At 50.6% G+C, this 21,135-nt stretch overlaps 8 non-coding genes across 8 annotated transcripts; all 8 read left to right on the top strand.

Annotated features, from left to right (window-relative positions):
- Positions 1-2,497: 2,497 nt before the first annotated feature.
- Positions 2,498-2,688, top strand: LOC142677468 (U2 spliceosomal RNA). Its single transcript, XR_012852485.1, has one exon. It is a non-coding gene; the product is annotated as a U2 spliceosomal RNA (small nuclear RNA).
- Positions 2,689-10,197: 7,509 nt separating this feature from the next.
- Positions 10,198-10,388, top strand: LOC142677216 (U2 spliceosomal RNA). Its single transcript, XR_012852257.1, has one exon. It is a non-coding gene; the product is annotated as a U2 spliceosomal RNA (small nuclear RNA).
- A 1,135-nt stretch (positions 10,389-11,523) lies between these two features.
- LOC142677213 (U2 spliceosomal RNA) lies at positions 11,524-11,714 on the top strand. Its single transcript, XR_012852255.1, has one exon. It is a non-coding gene; the product is annotated as a U2 spliceosomal RNA (small nuclear RNA).
- A 1,114-nt stretch (positions 11,715-12,828) lies between these two features.
- LOC142677212 (U2 spliceosomal RNA) lies at positions 12,829-13,019 on the top strand. Its single transcript, XR_012852254.1, has one exon. It is a non-coding gene; the product is annotated as a U2 spliceosomal RNA (small nuclear RNA).
- Positions 13,020-14,148: 1,129 nt separating this feature from the next.
- LOC142677211 (U2 spliceosomal RNA) lies at positions 14,149-14,339 on the top strand. Its single transcript, XR_012852253.1, has one exon. It is a non-coding gene; the product is annotated as a U2 spliceosomal RNA (small nuclear RNA).
- A 1,114-nt stretch (positions 14,340-15,453) lies between these two features.
- On the top strand, positions 15,454-15,644 carry LOC142677489 (U2 spliceosomal RNA). The gene has a single exon (XR_012852504.1). It is a non-coding gene; the product is annotated as a U2 spliceosomal RNA (small nuclear RNA).
- A 1,263-nt stretch (positions 15,645-16,907) lies between these two features.
- Positions 16,908-17,098, top strand: LOC142677210 (U2 spliceosomal RNA). The gene has a single exon (XR_012852252.1). It is a non-coding gene; the product is annotated as a U2 spliceosomal RNA (small nuclear RNA).
- Positions 17,099-18,367: 1,269 nt separating this feature from the next.
- On the top strand, positions 18,368-18,558 carry LOC142677209 (U2 spliceosomal RNA). The gene has a single exon (XR_012852251.1). It is a non-coding gene; the product is annotated as a U2 spliceosomal RNA (small nuclear RNA).
- Positions 18,559-21,135: the final 2,577 nt, after the last annotated feature.

Below are 21,135 nucleotides of genomic sequence, written 5' to 3'. Positions count from 1 at the left end.
CTGTGCCTCGGTCTGTACCGACACCGCGACCGCCTCTCTAACCGCCACCACAGGACGCGCCTGTAACGATCCCACGTCCCTGGGGCCTTCCCAAACTACCGCAGGAGACACTTCCGTTACTACCGGCGCCGCGGCCCTATCCAGGCGCCCCACTAGCTCCCGTAAGCAACCCACTAAGTCTGCCCAACCCGCTCCGTCGCGTCCGCCCGCGCCACTACCGGCCCCCGATGCAATGCTAGCCGCCCCCCCCGCCGACACCTGACATAAAAATCGCTGGATAAGACAAAGATGGAGTTATACACTCACCGGGCTGCACAGGCGCTGTGTTCCCGTCAGCCGGACCATCCTGACCTCGACGATACACGTCCAGTTCACCTTCCTCCAGTTCTTCTCTCGCCGACGACTGTCCCTCCCAACGACATCTTCGGAACGGGGATGAGGACGCGCTGACCGATGGGCCGGCAACCTGCCGCCCGACCGCCGGGACCCAGACTTCCGACCGGACCTGTTGCCTTGACGTCGCTGCAGATCTAGGCGTCCGTCTAGATGATCCTGACGAAGCCTGCCCCCTGGCCGGAACATCACCATGCGGGGCGGCCGTACCTTGTTCTCCAACTCTTCCATCTGATGGGGGAGGGGTGACAGGGAGCCCAGCCTGCGACTCCCTGCTTACCGCCGGACCCCGTCGCGGCCTGGGATTCCTGCCAGGACGCAGGGCCTGGGAAGGGGCGGTCCTCCCAGCTGCCTGGCCTGCAGCGTCCGGGATCGGGCTCCCTCTGCGACGCCGTGTCCGCGGGACTACCTCCGGACTGAGGCGCTCTGGAGGTCGGGACCGCCGAGAGGGACGGGTCGACCCAGCCTGCGTCGCCGTCACCCCTGGCACCGCTCTCTGCCTGCCCAGCGCAGGAGCGGTTGTTGCCGACTCCCCCCCCGCCGCCATAGCCATGCTCGTAAGGGGGCCGGGGGAGGGGAGCCTGTCCCTTTCAACAGACCCCGAACGCCGTGCCCGACGTGGCGAAACGGCGTCCGGGATCCTAGTTATTGCAGCCACGGTCTCCTCTAGCCATCCGGGACCGTGGTGCACAGCAGCGGCACGCAGCCGCTCTAACATAAGGGCTTCTGCCATTACTAAAAGCCGGGCAACGGGGAGCTTACTTGCTTCTATGTTACTCCTCCCGCTGCTTCCGGCTCAATGCCGAGAAACAGCGGGAAGCCAGTAACGGCCCCCCGTCCCCCTTAACTCCTCCCCGTCCCTCCTTCAGCTCCTACCAACTCTCCCTCACCTAATTAACCCTTTCCCTACCAGGACGGTCATGTCGGCCTCCCTTCACCCTGCTGCGTCCAGCCTCTTCTGGACCGGTGCACCCTTTCCTTATGTGTTTACTAAAATCAGATTCCAAAAGTGCTTTTTGTGTTTGCCATTGTTTTTGTCTTTCGGATGGGATCTCCCCTTTTAATCCCATTATTTCAACACCTGTTGGACAATGCATTTGTACAGTCATGTGTGATAATGAGCTAATTTATTAAATGCAATTAATTAATACATTGCCACCTCTTGTTTTGTGTCGTCTGTGTTTCTGTGTTTCCGGCATTTCACATTGGAACAGCTCATTCACCTTCCTTGTCTTCTCTCCGCCCTCCCTCCTAGGTAGGTTAAAGAGCTGCACCTGAGCCAGCCACTGATTGATGCAGCACCATAGTCAAATAGTGGAGTGGAGTAGGGGAACAGCAAACAGCCATTAAAGCAGCCAGCCCGCCCGCCCGCCCGTCACAATGGACCTACCCGTGTACACTAGATGGATGTGATGGAATGTACTGTGGTCCCTACATTTCAAGAAGAAGTAAGAATTGCAGTTGCAACAAACCCTTGCTTGCCTACAAAGAGAGCAGCAATTTGGATTTGTTACTATGTTACCTGGAAGAATAACAAACTGTGCAAGGATGGAGGTTGTAGGAGCAAGGAGAACAAGTTGTCTGTAAAGTTGGTGGATGCCTATTTTCCATTTTGCAGTCCCTTGTCTCCCTCTTGTGGCCTCCTGGAGGCAACTAGCTGTGCAAAAAAAAGACAGCCTGGGGGCCGGCTGTTGCAGTGTTGCCCTCTCAGGCAACACTGAGTGACTGACTGAGCCGCACCGTCTTATATAAAGTTCAGACGGAACTTTGCACGTGTCATAGTGGAGACCTCAGGAGCCAGAGCCAGCTTTCTGACATCATAATGGGGCCTCAGAGATAAAAGCCTGGGCCCAGGCAGTGTTGGTCAGTGCTGCTCAGCAGGCAGCACTGGACTGGATTAAAGCTGATACAAGGTGTGAAAGGAGAAGGGGTGGCAGTGGGCATGCACTTACTGCTGCTGCTGATGCTGCTGCTGCTGCCAGTGTTTGCACGGCAGGAGGGCATTTGGGCGTTGCCAGGAAGGCGTTTTTATGTCGATTCCTCCTCTTTCAGCACTGCATTGTGGTGCAAGCAAAAGAAGCAAAACGCGCGGCACGTTCGGGTTATCGCTTCTCGGCCTTTTGGCTAAGATCAAGTGTAGTATCTGTTCTTATCAGTTTAATATCTGATACGTCCCCTATCTGGGAACCATATATTAAATGGATTTTTAGAACAGGGAGATGGAAATAGAGCTTGCTCTGTCCACTCCACGCATTGACCTGGTATTGCAGTATTTCCAGGACCGGTGCACCCTTTCCTTATGTGTTTACTAAAATCAGATTCCAAAAGTGCTTTTTGTGTTTGCCATTGTTTTTGTCTTTCGGATGGGATCTCCCCTTTTAATCCCATTATTTCAACACCTGTTGGACAATGCATTTGTACAGTCATGTGTGATAATGAGCTAATTTATTAAATGCAATTAATTAATACATTGCCACCTCTTGTTTTGTGTCGTCTGTGTTTCTGTGTTTCCGGCATTTCACATTGGAACAGCTCATTCACCTTCCTTGTCTTCTCTCCGCCCTCCCTCCTAGGTAGGTTAAAGAGCTGCACCTGAGCCAGCCACTGATTGATGCAGCACCATAGTCAAATAGTGGAGTGGAGTAGGGGAACAGAAAACAGCCATTAAAGCAGCCAGCCAGCCCGCCCGCCCGCCCGCCCGCCCGTCACAATGGACCTACCTGTGTACACTAGATGGATGTGATGGAATGTACTGTGGTCCCTACATTTCAAGAAGAAGTAAGAATTGCAGTTGCAACAAACCCTTGCTTGCCTACAAAGAGAGCAGCAATTTGGATTTGTTACTATGTTACCTGGAAGAATAACAAACTGTGCAAGGATGGAGGTTGTAGGAGCAAGGAGAACAAGTTGTCTGTAAAGTTGGTGGATGCCTATTTTCCATTTTGCAGTCCCTTGTCTCCCTCTTGTGGCCTCCTGGAGGCAACTAGCTGTGCAAAAAAAAGACAGCCTGGGGGCCGGCTGTTGCAGTGTTGCCCTCTCAGGCAACACTGAGTGACTGACTGAGCCGCACCGTCTTATATAAAGTTCAGACGGAACTTTGCACGTGTCATAGTGGAGACCTCAGGAGCCAGAGCCAGCTTTCTGACATCATAATGGGGCCTCAGAGATAAAAGCCTCGGCCCAGGCAGTGTTGGTCAGTGCTGCTCAGCAGGCAGCACTGGACTGGATTAAAGCTGATACAAGGTGTGAAAGGAGAAGGGGTGGCAGTGGGCATGCACTTACTGCTGCTGCTGCTGCTGCTGCTGCCAGTGTTTGCACGGCAGGAGGGCATTTGGGCGTTGCCAGTAAGGCGTTTTTATGTCGATTCCTTGTAGACACTGAAGCGACTAGGGAGAGTGTCAGGGACTGCAAGGGGTTAAGAAAGGATGGAACGGTTTAAAATAATGCCCAGGACCAGGATTGGTCAACAAGGGGTAAGAGGGGCGTGGTTAAGAAGATATAAGGCAGGGGTTTGGAGCGGGAAGCCCTCTTACCTTCAAGCTGCAGTGGAAGAAACACCTTTGCTGCTGCTGTGGAGATTCAGAGCGTGGTCGTTCAAGAAGATGGCAGAAGAACTGTTGCGGAAGGTGGCACAGCGGGTAGCGTCGGAGGGACCTGCCTGGCTGGAATCCCTGTTGAAGGAAGGAGAGAAGCGAGGATCTGAGCGGGGCACGGAACAGTCGGGAGCGGCTACCCGAGGTAGGCCGCAGCGCGTTACACGCCCTCCGGTTCGACTGAGCCCTAGCCCTGTTGCTATGAGGGGTGCTGTGACTGCTGCACAGTCATGCGGTGGTCCCAGCAGGTCCCCTAGGCCTATGTCGACGGGTGCTTCGTCGGTCGACATAGTGCCCCCCTCCCCCCGCCCACTCGTCGCGCTGGCGTCCTTCCCCATGGCGGCAAGAGGGCGGCTGTTAAACCGGCACAGGCACGGTACAACCCGCCTCGAGCTGCTGATGCGGGCGCGGAGGCAGCGGTCGACTATCGTGACAGTGGGGTGAATATGGCGGACTCAGGCGACTGGTCCGACATGGTCGCTTACCATGCGGCATGTTCACAGGAGCTGGGACTTGCTTCCGGCGCCTGTGTGCAGCCGGGGTCGGCGCCATCTTTCCCCGTGCTGTTCTCTACGCAGCCAGAATTGGCGGCGGGGGGAACAGGGGCGGGACGTCCTGGCAGGCGCAGTGCGGCCAGGACACAAGATGGCGGCTCACGAAAAAAGAAGATGGCGGCGGGTTCGGGGAAGCGGACGGTGAGCAAACAGCCCAGCCAGGGGGCGGGGGCTTCTGCGGTGCCTGTCGCTTCTCCACCCCGGTCCCCCCCGGGCCCCTGTCAGCATGGGTCAAGGCCAGGGGGGGAGTGTGCTAGAAAAGATAGGTTGGAGGGGGTTTTGGATTCTATTTGCCCTTCTCCTGCCTTGTCATCTTTCTCTCCTGCAGGTCCAAGAAGGGAGCGTTCCAGGCGAGGGAGGAAACGCCGGGCTGGTGGACATCGCCGGCACGGCCATCATGGACGTCGCAGGTCAGGTGACGGGAAGAGGCGTGGTCGACGGTATTCCTCGTCTTCCAGCGATGGTTTCTCCTCCTCGTCGGCGACGACGTCCGCATCATATGGATCGTGGAGAAGGTCGTCGAGGAGATCATCACGGCCGCAGAGACGCAGTCGACGCCGGGAGGTGCAGCGCTTGTCAGTGGATCAGGAGCAGCTGTCCCAGGTTGTTCCTCCCGCCGGGCCGGTGGAGGAGGGGCAGGCCGTGGTTCCAGTGCCGCGGCAAGTGGCTGAAGGACCCTCTGGAGTCGGTGGGACCTCTGGGAGCGGTGAGTCGGCCTGCGGTGACGCATGGCTTAATAAATCTAATGCAGCGGGTGCGGATTTGATTTCTGTTTTAAAAGCCGTGGTGGCTGGGTTAAAAGTGAATGAGGGAACGTCGTGTCCCTCGGTGCCACCAGAGGGAGCTATGCCCCCGTCTGTGAAAGAGAATGCTTTAGCTAGTTTGACGTTTAGAGATTCATTGTTTTGTGGAGTCGCTCCTCTCGGGACTCATTTGTCAGCTGAGATCAAGGACAAGATTTGGAGGAATGAATTTGTGGATATTTGGTCCTTGGTCTCGGTGGAGCAGGTGACTGTCGACAAGGAGCAGGGTTTTGAGAGAGGTTCAGATAGGAAAGCGAAAGTAGCGAAAACATTTGGCAACTGGGTGCAGTGTTACGCTACACTGGCTCATGTTATTTGCCAACGCTATCCTGGGAAAGGGGCCGAGTTGTTTGTCTATTTTGACACAATTTTCAGCGCCCACAGGCTGCACGGTGGTGCGGCCTGGTGGCGATATGATGAAGAATTTCGGCGTCGTTTGGCTTTGTCGCCTGATATTAGTTGGGCAACGAAGGCAACGGACGTGTGGTTGCAGCTTATCTTAGCGCAAGGGAGCAGGCAACAACGCCCCTTTCCCAGTGCGGCCGCAGCGCCGGGCCCCGCCCCTGGAGTTGCGGCCGCTAGGCCCACGGGTGCCTGTTGGCTCTACAACGAGGGCCACTGTCGTTTCTTTGCCACGTGCAAATTCCGACATGAATGCTCCATCTGTGGGGGCGCTCATGCGGCGCTCCGGTGTTTCCGGAGAGGCAAGCAGCCGGTTAAGGCACCTCCTTCCGGCGCAGCGGAGAACGCCGGTGAGCGTTCTCGAGATGGGCCCATGGTTAGAGCGGTACCACAGGAGGCGGGAAGCAGAGGTGCTCACTAGTGGGTTTTCGTTTGGTTTTGAGATTCCTTTTGAATATTCTGCGACATTGTCATTGGCTGACAATTTGAAGTCGATCAATGAGAATGTGGGCATTGCGCGGCAAAAGTTGGCAAAGGAAGTGGAATTAGGGAGAATGGCAGGTCCATTCAGTGAGCCGCCGTATACGAACCTGCGAGTTTCCCCCCTTGGTTTAGTTCCAAAGAAGGAGCGGGGAAAGTTTAGGCTGATTCATCACCTTTCCTTTCCTCGCGGTGGTTCTGTTAACGACGGTATTTCTAGGGCGGAGGCGGCGGTTTCGTATACGTCTTTCGATGTTGCAGTAAGGCTGGTACAGGCGGCTGGACAGGGGGCGTTGTTAGCTAAATCTGATATTGAAGCGGCCTTTCGTTTGCTGCCGGTTCATCCGGAGTGTTTTCACCTGCTGGGGTGTTGTTTAGATAAAGGGTTTTACGTGGATATGTGCCTTCCCATGGGTTGTTCAATATCATGCAGTTACTTTGAGATGTTTGCGTCATTTTTAGAATGGGTAGTTCGTTTGGAGTCTGGTTGTGACTCGGTCATTCATTATCTGGATGATTTTCTTTTTGTAGGCCCGGGGGGCTCTGGGTTGTGCAGCACGTTGCTGAGAGTGTTTCGACAGGTGATGTCGCGTTTCGGTGTACCTATTTCCGAAGATAAGACTGAAGGTCCTGTAACTGTTTTGTCATTTTTGGGTATCGAAATAGATAGCGAACGGATGATTTTTCGCTTGCCTGATGATAAATTGGCAAGGCTAGTGACGCAAGTTGACCAGGTCATGGGGTCGAAAAAAGTGACGTCAAAACAGTTACAGTCGTTAATGGGATTGCTGGTGTTTGCTTGTCATATAATTCCAATGGGTCGTGTTTTCTCTAGGCGTTTGTCTTTAGCCACTAGAGGTATCTCGAAGCCAAATCATTTTATCCGGGTAACTTCTTGTATGAAGAAGGATTTGTTTGTCTGGCATTCTTTTTTGAGTTCGTTTAATGGGAGGTCGGTGTGTCAGGAAGCTGAGTTGTCTAATGTAGACTTGGAATTGTTTACGGATGCAGCCGGAAGTGATGGTTTTGGAGCAATTTTGGGCCGAAGTTGGTGTAGATCCCCTTGGCCCTTGCATTGGAGTGATTTGGGAGTTTTACGTAATTTGACGCTATTGGAATTGTTTCCTATTATAGTTGCAATAGAGTTGTGGGGTAGCGTGATGGTGAATAAGAGGATTGTATTTTGGACAGACAACATGGCGGTGGTGCATGCGGTGAACGGGTTGTCGTCTAGTTCATTGCCGGTATTAGCTTTATTAAGACGGTTGGTTTTGAAGTGTTTGCGTTTGAATGTGTGGTTTCGTGCGAAACATGTTCCGGGTGTCCATAATGTGATGGCTGATGCTTTGTCTCGTTCACAGATGTCCCGGTTTCGGGAATTGCACCCGGCAGCTTTGGCAGAAGGGGTGTCCCCCCCCCTTCACTTATGGGCCCTGGTCGAGGACAACTTATGAGGCTGTTGAGGGGTTCGGTGGTACCGGCGACTTGGAAGAGTCATTGCAGAGCGTGGGATCGGTGGTTGGAGATTGCGGGGAATAACTTCCCATCACAGGATGGGTGTCACCTGGATGTCACGTTAGCAAGTTTGGTACAAATACGTCAGGAAGGGGGTAGTGCGGCCACGGCGAGCAAGTTTTTAGCAGGGGTGGCCTTTATGTTAAAATTGTGGGGATGCAGGGATGTTACAAAAGAATTTGTAGTTCGGCAGTCTTTAAAAGGGTGGAAAAAAGAGGCGTGTTCCAGGGACACGAGGCGACCAGTATCTTTTTCGCTTTTGGGTCGGCTTCTAGCCGTTTTATGTTATGTGTGTCGGGATGAATATGAAGTGTCCTTGTTCGGCGCGGCGTTTTCTTTGGCTTTCTTTGCCGCATTACGGGTTAGTGAGCTGGTTCCGCACAGAGTAAGTGCAAGCGGTGGTCTTCTCGGATCGGATGTAGTAACGTTGGGAGATTCTCTCAGGGTCTGTGTGCGGAGGTCAAAGACTGATACGGTAGGGAGGGGGGCTTGGCTGTCGATTGGGAGGATTGGGGGGCAGTATTGCCCGGTAAAATGGGTCCAGGAATTCGTGTTGGTCCGAGTGCCCGGGGCTCAATTCTTGATCCATCAGGATGGATCCGCAATGTCGCGTTTTCAATTTGAGGCGATTTTTAAGGCCGGTTTGAAATACCTGGGTTTGCCACCGGGCGAGTTTGGTACACATTCGTTTAGGATAGGGGCGGCGACTGAGGCGGATGCCTTGGGCTTGGATTCAGCGGCTATCATGAGTCTGGGTAGATGGCGTTCTAATAGCTATAAGTCATATGTGCGACCTGATTTGGTTTTAAAGAGTGTGTAAGCTGGAAGTTTTAAAAAAAAAAAAAAAAAAAAAAAGTCGCCCCCTTTCCCCCCCCTCCCCCTTTCCCCCCTCCCCCCCCATCCCTGTTTTCCTTCCTTGTTTTATACGGAGTGTTATGTTAATCCTGCCTGTATTTTCATTTGACCGGAATGTAGCTTAATTTCTTTGTTAGGGTCGCGGCGCCCCCAAGTGTGGATCTTGGGGCATTCGTATGTGCACTGGGCAGCGGTTCGAGCGGGTCGAAGGCCATTAGGTCCGAATTTGAGCCTCTCACAGGCCGACGTCCATTGGAGAGGTGTACGGGGATTACGGTGGGTGCAGTTACTGCCAGAAGTAGTGGCAGTTACAAGGCACACGTATGGACCTGTTGTCCTGATCATACATGCGGGTGGAAATGATATCGGCCAAGTGAAAATGGCTGAGTTATTGTCATTTATACGGACTGATTTGGCGCGTTTTCAGGACCTGTTCGCCCGTTGCGTAGTAGTTTGGTCCGAAATAGTGGTGCGCACGGTGTGGCGAGGAGCGAGGAATATGGCAGCGTTGGAGAGAGTGCGCAGGCTAATCAATGTGCGGGTGTCGCGGTTCATTCGCTCTATAGGGGGGATTGGGTTGCGACACCAATCCCTGGAGGGGGATAATGCAGATCTGCTGGCGCCGGATGGAGTACATCTGAATGATATCGGGCTCGATATCTTTTTACTGGATCTCTTGGATGGTGCCGAGAGAGGGTTGGCGTTGCTTGGTGGGGGTGGTCGGGGGACTGAGTAGGTTTCTCAGTTCCCCCTTCTTGGCGGAAAGTACGGCAGATGAAGACGGAGGTAGCACCCTACATGCCTGATGGAGACAGGGAGCATCGGCATTTCAGGAGGAGAGAAAAATAAATATATATATATGTCTTCATGCCGATGTTTGTAAATAAGAATAAAGCTGTGGCCACTTCCACATTTCCATAAAGAAGGTGTTGGTGTGTTAATTCAAAGAAGGATGGTTAAGGTCCTGGGCAGGTAAAGTGGATAATTGGGTCCTTGCAGTCTTGTAGACACTGAAGCGACTAGGGAGAGTGTCAGGGACTGCAAGGGGTTAAGAAAGGATGGAACGGTTTAAAATAATGCCCAGGACCAGGATTGGTCAACAAGGGGTAAGAGGGGCGTGGTTAAGAAGATATAAGGCAGGGGTTTGGAGCGGGAAGCCCTCTTACCTTCAAGCTGCAGTGGAAGAAACACCCGCCCTCCCTCCCCTGGTGGTTTTGGTTTTTGTTTTGAAAGATTTTTCTACGGTTATATTCTTGTTCTGGCGTTTTTCTGGTTTTTTCGTAGATGTCACAGCTGGCGGAAAGTACGGCAGATGAAGACGGAGGTAGCACCCTACATGCTTGATGGAGACAGGGAGCATCGGCATTTCAGGAGGAGAGAAAAATAAATATATATATATGTCTTCATGCCGATGTTTGTAAATAAGAATAAAGCTGTGGCCACTTCCACATTTCCATAAAGAAGGTGTTGGTGTGTTAATTCAAAGAAGGATGGTTAAGGTCCTGGGCAGGTAAAGTGGATAATTGGGTCCTTGCAGTCTCCTCTTTCAGCACTGCATTGTGGTGCAAGCAAAAGAAGCAAAACGCGCGGCACGTTCGGGTTATCGCTTCTCGGCCTTTTGGCTAAGATCAAGTGTAGTATCTGTTCTTATCAGTTTAATATCTGATACGTCCCCTATCTGGGGACCATATATTAAATGGATTTTTAGAACAGGGAGATGGAAATAGAGCTTGCTCTGTCCACTCCACGCATTGACCTGGTATTGCAGTATTTCCAGGACCGGTGCACCCTTTCCTTATGTGTTTACTAAAATCAGATTCCAAAAGTGCTTTTTGTGTTTGCCATTGTTTTTGTCTTTCGGATGGGATCTCCCCTTTTAATCCCATTATTTCAACACCTGTTGGACAATGCATTTGTACAGTCATGTGTGATAATGAGCTAATTTATTAAATGCAATTAATTAATACATTGCCACCTCTTGTTTTGTGTCGTCTGTGTTTCTGTGTTTCCGGCATTTCACATTGGAACAGCTCATTCACCTTCCTTGACTTCTCTCCGCCCTCCCTCCTAGGTAGGTTAAAGAGCTGCACCTGAGCCAGCCACTGATTGATGCAGCACCATAGTCAAATAGTGGAGTGGAGTAGGGGAACAGCAAACAGCCATTAAAGCAGCCAGCCCGACCGCCCGCCCGCCCGCCCGTCACAATGGACCTACCTGTGTACACTAGATGGATGTGATGGAATGTACTGTGGTCCCTACATTTCAAGAAGAAGTAAGAATTGCAGTTGCAACAAACCCTTGCTTGCCTACAAAGAGAGCAGCAATTTGGATTTGTTACTATGTTACCTGGAAGAATAACAAACTGTGCAAGGATGGAGGTTGTAGGAGCAAGGAGAACAAGTTGTCTGTAAAGTTGGTGGATGCCTATTTTCCATTTTGCAGTCCCTTGTCTCCCTCTTGTGGCCTCCTGGAGGCAACTAGCTGTGCAAAAAAAAGACAGCCTGGGGGCCGGCTGTTGCAGTGTTGCCCTCTCAGGCAACACTGAGTGACTGACTGAGCCGCACCGTCTTATATAAAGTTCAGACGGAACTTTGCACGTGTCATAGTGGAGACCTCAGGAGCCAGAGCCAGCTTTCTGACATCATAATGGGGCCTCAGAGATAAAAGCCTGGGCCCAGGCAGTGTTGGTCAGTGCTGCTCAGCAGGCAGCACTGGACTGGATTAAAGCTGATACAAGGTGTGAAAGGAGAAGGGGTGGCAGTGGGCATGCACTTACTGCTGCTGCTGCTGCTGCTGCTGCTGCCAGTGTTTGCACGGCAGGAGGGCATTTGGGCGTTGCCAGGAAGGCGTTTTTATGTCGATTCCTCCTCTTTCAGCACTGCATTGTGGTGCAAGCAAAAGAAGCAAAACGCGCGGCACGTTCGGGTTATCGCTTCTCGGCCTTTTGGCTAAGATCAAGTGTAGTATCTGTTCTTATCAGTTTAATATCTGATACGTCCCCTATCTGGGGACCATATATTAAATGGATTTTTAGAACAGGGAGATGGAAATAGAGCTTGCTCTGTCCACTCCACGCATTGACCTGGTATTGCAGTATTTCCAGGACCGGTGCACCCTTTCCTTATGTGTTTACTAAAATCAGATTCCAAAAGTGCTTTTTGTGTTTGCCATTGTTTTTGTCTTTCGGATGGGATCTCCCCTTTTAATCCCATTATTTCAACACCTGTTGGACAATGCATTTGTACAGTCATGTGTGATAATGAGCTAATTTATTAAATGCAATTAATTAATACATTGCCACCTCTTGTTTTGTGTCGTCTGTGTTTCTGTGTTTCCGGCATTTCACATTGGAACAGCTCATTCACCTTCCTTGTCTTCTCTCCGCCCTCCCTCCTAGGTAGGTTAAAGAGCTGCACCTGAGCCAGCCACTGATTGATGCAGCACCATAGTCAAATAGTGGAGTGAAGTAGGGGAACAGCAAACAGCCATTAAAGCAGCCAGCCCGCCCGCCCGTCACAATGGACCTACCTGTGTACACTAGATGGATGTGATGGAATGTACTGTGGTCCCTACATTTCAAGAAGAAGTAAGAATTGCAGTTGCAACAAACCCTTGCTTGCCTACAAAGAGAGCAGCAATTTGGATTTGTTACTATGTTACCTGGAAGAATAACAAACTGTGCAAGGATGGAGGTTGTAGGAGCAAGGAGAACAAGTTGTCTGTAAAGTTGGTGGATGCCTATTTTCCATTTTGCAGTCCCTTGTCTCCCTCTTGTGGCCTCCTGGAGGCAACTAGCTGTGCAAAAAAAAGACAGCCTGGGGGCCGGCTGTTGCAGTGTTGCCCTCTCAGGCAACACTGAGTGACTGACTGAGCCGCACCGTCTTATATAAAGTTCAGACGGAACTTTGCACGTGTCATAGTGGAGACCTCAGGAGCCAGAGCCAGCTTTCTGACATCATAATGGGGCCTCAGAGATAAAAGCCTTGGCCCAGGCAGTGTTGGTCAGTGCTGCTCAGCAGGCAGCACTGGACTGGATTAAAGCTGATACAAGGTGTGAAAGGAGAAGGGGTGGCAGTGGGCATGCACTTACTGCTGCTGCTGCTGCTGCCAGTGTGTGCACGGCAGGAGGGCATTTGGGCGTTGCCAGGAAGGCGTTTTTATGTCGATTCCTCCTCTTTCAGCACTGCATTGTGGTGCAAGCAAAAGAAGCAAAACGCGCGGCACGTTCGGGTTATCGCTTCTCGGCCTTTTGGCTAAGATCAAGTGTAGTATCTGTTCTTATCAGTTTAATATCTGATACGTCCCCTATCTGGGGACCATATATTAAATGGATTTTTAGAACAGGGAGATGGAAATAGAGCTTGCTCTGTCCACTCCACGCATTGACCTGGTATTGCAGTATTTCCAGGACCGGTGCACCCTTTCCTTATGTGTTTACTAAAATCAGATTCCAAAAGTGCTTTTTGTGTTTGCCATTGTTTTTGTCTTTCGGATGGGATCTCCCCTTTTAATCCCATTATTTCAACACCTGTTGGACAATGCATTTGTACAGTCATGTGTGATAATGAGCTAATTTATTAAATGCAATTAATTAATACATTGCCACCTCTTGTTTTGTGTCGTCTGTGTTTCTGTGTTTCCGGCATTTCACATTGGAACAGCTCATTCACCTTCCTTGTCTTCTCTCCGCCCTCCCTCCTAGGTAAGTTAAAGAGCTGCACCTGAGCCAGCCACTGATTGATGCAGCACCATAGTCAAATAGTGGAGTGGAGTAGGGGAACAGCAAACAGCCATTAAAGCAGCCAGCCCGCCCGCCCGCCCGCCCGTCACAATGGACCTACCTGTGTACACTAGATGGATGTGATGGAATGTACTGTGGTCCCTACATTTCAAGAAGAAGTAAGAATTGCAGTTGCAACAAACCCTTGCTTGCCTACAAAGAGAGCAGCAATTTGGATTTGTTACTATGTTACCTGGAAGAATAACAAACTGTGCAAGGATGGAGGTTGTAGGAGCAAGGAGAACAAGTTGTCTGTAAAGTTGGTGGATGCCTATTTTCCATTTTGCTGTCCCTTGTCTCCCTCTTGTGGCCTCCTGGAGGCAACTAGCTGTGCAAAAAAAAAGACAGCCTGGGGGCCGGCTGTTGCAGTGTTGCCCTCTCAGGCAACACTGAGTGACTGACTGAGCCGCACCGTCTTATATAAAGTTCAGACGGAACTTTGCACGTGTCATAGTGGAGACCTCAGGAGCCAGAGCCAGCTTTCTGACATCATAATGGGGCCTCAGAGATAAAAGCCTGGGCCCAGGCAGTGTTGGTCAGTGCTGCTCAGCAGGCAGCACTGGACTGGATTAAAGCTGATACAAGGTGTGAAAGGAGAAGGGGTGGCAGTGGGCATGCACTTACTGCTGCTGCTGCTGCTGCTGCTGCCAGTGTTTGCACGGCAGGAGGGCATTTGGGCGTTGCCAGGAAGGCGTTTTTATGTCGATTCCTCCTCTTTCAGCACTGCATTGTGGTGCAAGCAAAAGAAGCAAAACGCGCGGCACGTTCGGGTTATCGCTTCTCGGCCTTTTGGCTAAGATCAAGTGTAGTATCTGTTCTTATCAGTTTAATATCTGATACGTCCCCTATCTGGGGACCATATATTAAATGGATTTTTAGAACAGGGAGATGGAAATAGAGCTTGCTCTGTCCACTCCACGCATTGACCTGGTATTGCAGTATTTCCAGGACCGGTGCACCCTTTCCTTATGTGTTTACTAAAATCAGATTCCAAAAGTGCTTTTTGTGTTTGCCATTGTTTTTGTCTTTCGGATGGGATCTCCCCTTTTAATCCCATTATTTCAACACCTGTTGGACAATGCATTTGTACAGTCATGTGTGATAATGAGCTAATTTATTAAATGCAATTAATTAATACATTGCCACCTCTTGTTTTGTGTCGTCTGTGTTTCTGTGTTTCCGGCATTTCACATTGGAACAGCTCATTCACCTTCCTTGTCTTCTCTCCGCCCTCCCTCCTAGGTAGGTTAAAGAGCTGCACCTGAGCCAGCCACTGATTGATGCAGCACCATAGTCAAATAGTGGAGTGAAGTAGGGGAACAGCAAACAGCCATTAAAGCAGCCAGCCCGCCCGCCCGTCACAATGGACCTACCTGTGTACACTAGATGGATGTGATGGAATGTACTGTGGTCCCTACATTTCAAGAAGAAGTAAGAATTGCAGTTGCAACAAACCCTTGCTTGCCTACAAAGAGAGCAGCAATTTGGATTTGTTACTATGTTACCTGGAAGAATAACAAACTGTGCAAGGATGGAGGTTGTAGGAGCAAGGAGAACAAGTTGTCTGTAAAGTTGGTGGATGCCTATTTTCCATTTTGCAGTCCCTTGTCTCCCTCTTGTGGCCTCCTGGAGGCAACTAGCTGTGCAAAAAAAAGACAGCCTGGGGGCCGGCTGTTGCAGTGTTGCCCTCTCAGGCAACACTGAGTGACTGACTGAGCCGCACCGTCTTATATAAAGTTCAGACGGAACTTTGCACGTGTCATAGTGGAGACCTCAGGAGCCAGAGCCAGCTTTCTGACATCATAATGGGGCCTCAGAGATAAAAGCCTGGGCCCAGGCAGTGTTGGTCAGTGCTGCTCAGCAGGCAGCACTGGACTGGATTAAAGCTGATACAAGGTGTGAAAGGAGAAGGGGTGGCAGTGGGCATGCACTTACTGCTGCTGCTGCTGCTGCCAGTGTTTGCACGGCAGGAGGGCATTTGGGCGTTGCAAGGAAGGCGTTTTTATGTCGATTCCTCCTCTTTCAGCACTGCATTGTGGTGCAAGCAAAAGAAGCAAAACGCGCGGCACGTTCGGGTTATCGCTTCTCGGCCTTTTGGTTAAGATCAAGTGTAGTATCTGTTCTTATCAGTTTAATATCTGATACGTCCCCTATCTGGGGACCATATATTAAATGGATTTTTAGAACAGGGAGATGGAAATAGAGCTTGCTCTGTCCACTCCACGCATTGACCTGGTATTGCAGTATTTCCAGGACCGGTGCACCCTTTCCTTATGTGTTTACTAAAATCAGATTCCAAAAGTGCTTTTTGTGTTTGCCATTGTTTTTGTCTTTCGGATGGGATCTCCCCTTTTAATCCCATTATTTCAACACCTGTTGGACAATGCATTTGTACAGTCATGTGTGATAATGAGCTAATTTATTAAATGCAATTAATTAATACATTGCCACCTCTTGTTTTGTGTCGTCTGTGTTTCTGTGTTTCCGGCATTTCACATTGGAACAGCTCATTCACCTTCCTTGTCTTCTCTCCGCCCTCCCTCCTAGGTAGGTTAAAGAGCTGCACCTGAGCCAGCCACTGATTGATGCAGCACCATAGTCAAATAGTGGAGTGGAGTAGGGGAACAGCAAACAGCCATTAAAGCAGCCAGCCCGCCCGCCCGCCCGTCACAATGGACCTACCTGTGTACACTAGATGGATGTGATGGAATGTACTGTGGTCCCTACATTTCAAGAAGAAGTAAGAATTGCAGTTGCAACAAACCCTTGCTTGCCTACAAAGAGAGCAGCAATTTGGATTTGTTACTATGTTACCTGGAAGAATAACAAACTGTGCAAGGATGGAGGTTGTAGGAGCAAGGAGAACAAGTTGTCTGTAAAGTTGGTGGATGCCTATTTTCCATTTTGCAGTCCCTTGTCTCCCTCTTGTGGCCTCCTGGAGGCAACTAGCTGTGCAAAAAAAAGACAGCCTGGGGGCCGGCTGTTGCAGTGTTGCCCTCTCAGGCAACACTGAGTGACTGACTGAGCCGCACCGTCTTATATAAAGTTCAAACGGAACTTTGCACGTGTCATAGTGGAGACCTCAGGAGCCAGAGCCAGCTTTCTGACATCATAATGGGGCCTCAGAGATAAAAGCCTGGGCCCAGGCAGTGTTGGTCAGTGCTGCTCAGCAGGCAGCACTGGACTGGATTAAAGCTGATACAAGGTGTGAAAGGAGAAGGGGTGGCAGTGGGCATGCACTTTCTGCTGCTGCTGCTGCTGCCAGTGTTTGCACGGCAGGAGGGCATTTGGGCGTTGCCAGGAAGGCGTTTTTATGTCGATTCCTCCTCTTTCAGCACTGCATTGTGGTGCAAGCAAAAGAAGCAAATCCTGTCTTGCTTCCTCTCCGGCCTTTATTCACCTCCCGCTTAGTAGCTGTGAGTGTGTGTGAGCCTGCAGGGCCCCATGGAATTGCCTAGGAGTAGGCTGAATCGCTGCAAGGGGTGAACAGCAGTATTGGGCAGGCTCGGTCAACGCGCGGCCCGTTCGGGTTATCGCTTCTCGGCCTTTTGGCTAAGATCAAGTGTAGTATCTGTTCTTATCAGTTTAATATCTGATACGTCCCCTATCTGGGGACCATATATTAAATGGATTTTTAGAACAGGGAGATGGAAATAGAGCTTGCTCTGTCCACTCCACGCATTGACCTGGTATTGCAGTATTTCCAGGACCGGTGCACCCTTTCCTTATGTGTTTACTAAAATCAGATTCCAAAAGTGCTTTTTGTGTTTGCCATTGTTTTTGTCTTTCGGATGGGATCTCCCCTTTTAATCCCATTATTTCAACACCTGTTGGACAATGCATTTGTACAGTCATGTGTGATAATGAGCTAATTTATTAAATGCAATTAATTAATACATTGCCACCTCTTGTTTTGTGTCGTCTGTGTTTCTGTGTTTCCGGCATTTCACATTGGAACAGCTCATTCACCTTCCTTGTCTTCTCTCCGCCCTCCCTCCTAGGTAGGTTAAAGAGCTGCACCTGAGCCAGCCACTGATTGATGCAGCACCATAGTCAAATAGTGGAGTGGAGTAGGGGAACAGCAAACAGCCATTAAAGCAGCCAGCCCGCCCGCCCGCCCGTCACAATGGACCTACCTGTGTACACTAGATGGATGTGATGGAATGTACTGTGGTCCCTACATTTCAAGAAGAAGTAAGAATTGCAGTTGCAACAAACCCTTGCTTGCCTACAAAGAGAGCAGCAATTTGGATTTGTTACTATGTTACCTGGAAGAATAACAAACTGTGCAAGGATGGAGGTTGTAGGAGCAAGGAGAACAAGTTGTCTGTAAAGTTGGTGGATGCCTATTTTCCATTTTGCAGTCCCTTGTCTCCCTCTTGTGACCTCCTGGAGGCAACTAGCTGTGCAAAAAAAAGACAGCCTGGGGGCCGGCTGTTGCAGTGTTGCCCTCTCAGGCAACACTGAGTGACTGACTGAGCCGCACCGTCTTATATAAAGTTCAGACGGAACTTTGCACGTGTCATAGTGGAGACCTCAGGAGCCAGAGCCAGCTTTCTGACATCATAATGGGGCCTCAGAGATAAAAGCCTGGGCCCAGGCAGTGTTGGTCAGTGCTGCTCAGCAGGCAGCACTGGACTGGATTAAAGCTGATACAAGGTGTGAAAGGAGAAGGGGTGGCAGTGGGCATGCACTTACTGCTGCTGCTGCTGCTGCTGCTGCCAGTGTTTGCACGGCAGGAGGGCATTTGGGCGTTGCCAGGAAGGCGTTTTTATGTCGATTCCTCCTCTTTCAGCACTGCATTGTGGTGCAAGCAAAAGAAGCAAATCCTGTCTTGCTTCCTCTCCGGCCTTTATTCACCTCCCGCTTAGTAGCTGTGAGTGTGTGTGAGCCTGCAGGGCCCCATGGAATTGCCTAGGAGTAGGCTGAATCGCTGCAAGGGGTGAACAGCAGTATTGGGCAGGCTCGGTCAACGCGCGGCCCGTTCGGGTTATCGCTTCTCGGCCTTTTGGCTAAGATCAAGTGTAGTATCTGTTCTTATCAGTTTAATATCTGATACGTCCCCTATCTGGGGACCATATATTAAATGGATTTTTAGAACAGGGAGATGGAAATAGAGCTTGCTCTGTCCACTCCACGCATTGACCTGGTATTGCAGTATTTCCAGGACCGGTGCACCCTTTCCTTATGTGTTTACTAAAATCAGATTCCAAAAGTGCTTTTTGTGTTTGCCATTGTTTTTGTCTTTCGGATGGGATCTCCCCTTTTAATCCCATTATTTCAACACCTGTTGGACAATGCATTTGTACAGTCATGTGTGATAATGAGCTAATTTATTAAATGCAATTAATTAATACATTGCCACCTCTTGTTTTGTGTCGTCTGTGTTTCTGTGTTTCCGGCATTTCACATTGGAACAGCTCATTCACCTTCCTTGTCTTCTCTCCGCCCTCCCTCCTAGGTAGGTTAAAGAGCTGCACCTGAGCCAGCCACTGATTGATGCAGCACCATAGTCAAATAGTGGAGTGGAGCAGGGGAACAGCAAACAGCCATTAAAGCAGCCAGCCCGCCCGCCCGCCCGTCACAATGGACCTACCTGTGTACACTAGATGGATGTGATGGAATGTACTGTGGTCCCTACATTTCAAGAAGAAGTAAGAATTGCAGTTGCAACAAACCCTTGCTTGCCTACAAAGAGAGCAGCAATTTGGATTTGTTACTATGTTACCTGGAAGAATAACAAACTGTGCAAGGATGGAGGTTGTAGGAGCAAGGAGAACAAGTTGTCTGTAAAGTTGGTGGATGCCTATTTTCCATTTTGCAGTCCCTTGTCTCCCTCTTGTGGCCTCCTGGAGGCAACTAGCTGTGCAAAAAAAAGACAGCCTGGGGGCCGGCTGTTGCAGTGTTGCCCTCTCAGGCAACACTGAGTGACTGACTGAGCCGCACCGTCTTATATAAAGTTCAGACGGAACTTTGCACGTGTCATAGTGGAGACCTCAGGAGCCAGAGCCAGCTTTCTGACATCATAATGGGGCCTCAGAGATAAAAGCCTGGGCCCAGGCAGTGTTGGTCAGTGCTGCTCAGCAGGCAGCACTGGACTGGATTAAAGCTAATACAAGGTGTGAAAGGAGAAGGGGTGGCAGTGGGCATGCACTTACTGCTGCTGCTGCTGCTGCTGCTGCTGCTGCCGCCAGTGTTTGCACGGCAAGAGGGCATTTGGGCGTTGCCAGGAAGGCGTTTTTATGTCGATTCCTCCTCTTTCAGCACTGCATTGTGGTGCAAGCAAAAGAAGCAAATCCTGTCTTGCTTCCTCTCCGGCCTTTATTCACCTCCCGCGTAGCTGTGAGTGTGTGTGAGCCTGCAGGGCCCCATGGAATTGCCTAGGAGTAGGCTGAATCGCTGCAAGGGGTGAACAGCAGTATTGGGCAGGCTCGGTCAACGCGCGGCCCGTTCGGGTTATCGCTTCTCGGCCTTCTGGCTGAGATCAAGTGTAGTGCTGGTTACTTGTAGTCAGTGCTGCCTGGTCTTAGTTGGGAGGTGCTCAGGTACCCTCTCTCTCGGCCTCGGGGGATCGTCCAGGTTCGCCTGGACTTCACCCCCGTGCTGCTATTTGGGAGAGAGGCTTAGTCCTGAGCAACGAGTTGCGATCCACATATCCCCCGTGTAGGCTTCGGCCGAAAAGGGGAAAGCTGCGTAGACGTTACGTCACCAACGGGTGGCGTAACTTTCCCTGAAAACCCCTCACCATGGACGAAAGTCCTGGTGAGATACCGGCGTATGCCCGGATAAAGAATACAATCCGTGTTATTGTATCAGAAGAGAAGGCGACGACCTGCGGCCTGAAGTTCTTGGTGGAGACCGTGCTTGTTGGCATTTTCAACATTCAGAAGCGGGAGATATTGGCGGTACAAGACTATCCTAGGAGAAGAACATACGACATAACTTTTGTACAGAATGGAGTGTTCCAAGATCTGCTGGCGGCATACATGGTAAAAAACGATCCGAGACTGGACGGTATTGAATTTTACGAACATGTGTTGGACATCACTAAGATGATTGTGATAAAAATGTACTGCCCGTTTGCTGATTTAAAAGATGTGATGTCCTTTTTATCCCCCTATTTCAAAAGTGTAAAATGTATTGGCAAAATAATGAACGAAGTTGGAGTTTGGACGTCAAAGTGGAGATTTTTAGTAACTTGTTATAGAGATGCCAATACAGCAGGGGGGATAATGTTGCCGCCAGCACGCTTTAAATTAGGTGATATGGCAGGAGATCTTTTTTACACAGGAATGCCTCCATTCTGTAGAAAATGTCAAAAGTACGGTCACACCAAAGAGTTCTGCGAAAGCACCTGTAGGAACTGTGGCAGCTCTGAGCACGAGGCCAAAACTTGCCCTCTGGGGAAAAGGTGTCGTTTTTGCAGCCGAGTTGGTCATCTATATGCTACTTGTCCCCACAGATCGGAACAACCCGAGGTCCGGCCGAGGCGTCCAGAGCAGCCAGCAGGCCAGATCGCCCCCGCACAAGGAGAGGAACCAAGAGGTGAAGAGGCTGATGACATGGACACCTCCAGCAGACCCCCCCAAACAGGTGACCCAAAGGAGCAAAGGCGGTTTAAGAGAAGAGCCAGTGATCAGCGGACGAAAAAGCCCCCTCAGGAAACGGAGGAGATGGGTAGTTCGGATGAAGCTGATCCGCCTGGGCCGCAGGAGGTGCTGGGTCAGCCTGTACCTGAGGCAGAGGACCCGGGCGGAGCG

The sequence above is a fragment of the Rhinoderma darwinii genome (genome assembly GCF_050947455.1).
Source record: "Rhinoderma darwinii isolate aRhiDar2 chromosome 2 unlocalized genomic scaffold, aRhiDar2.hap1 SUPER_2_unloc_31, whole genome shotgun sequence".
Taxonomy (NCBI): domain Eukaryota; kingdom Metazoa; phylum Chordata; class Amphibia; order Anura; family Rhinodermatidae; genus Rhinoderma; species Rhinoderma darwinii.
The sequence above is the reverse complement of the archived record's forward strand: the minus strand, read 5'-3'. Positions and strand labels throughout refer to the sequence as shown.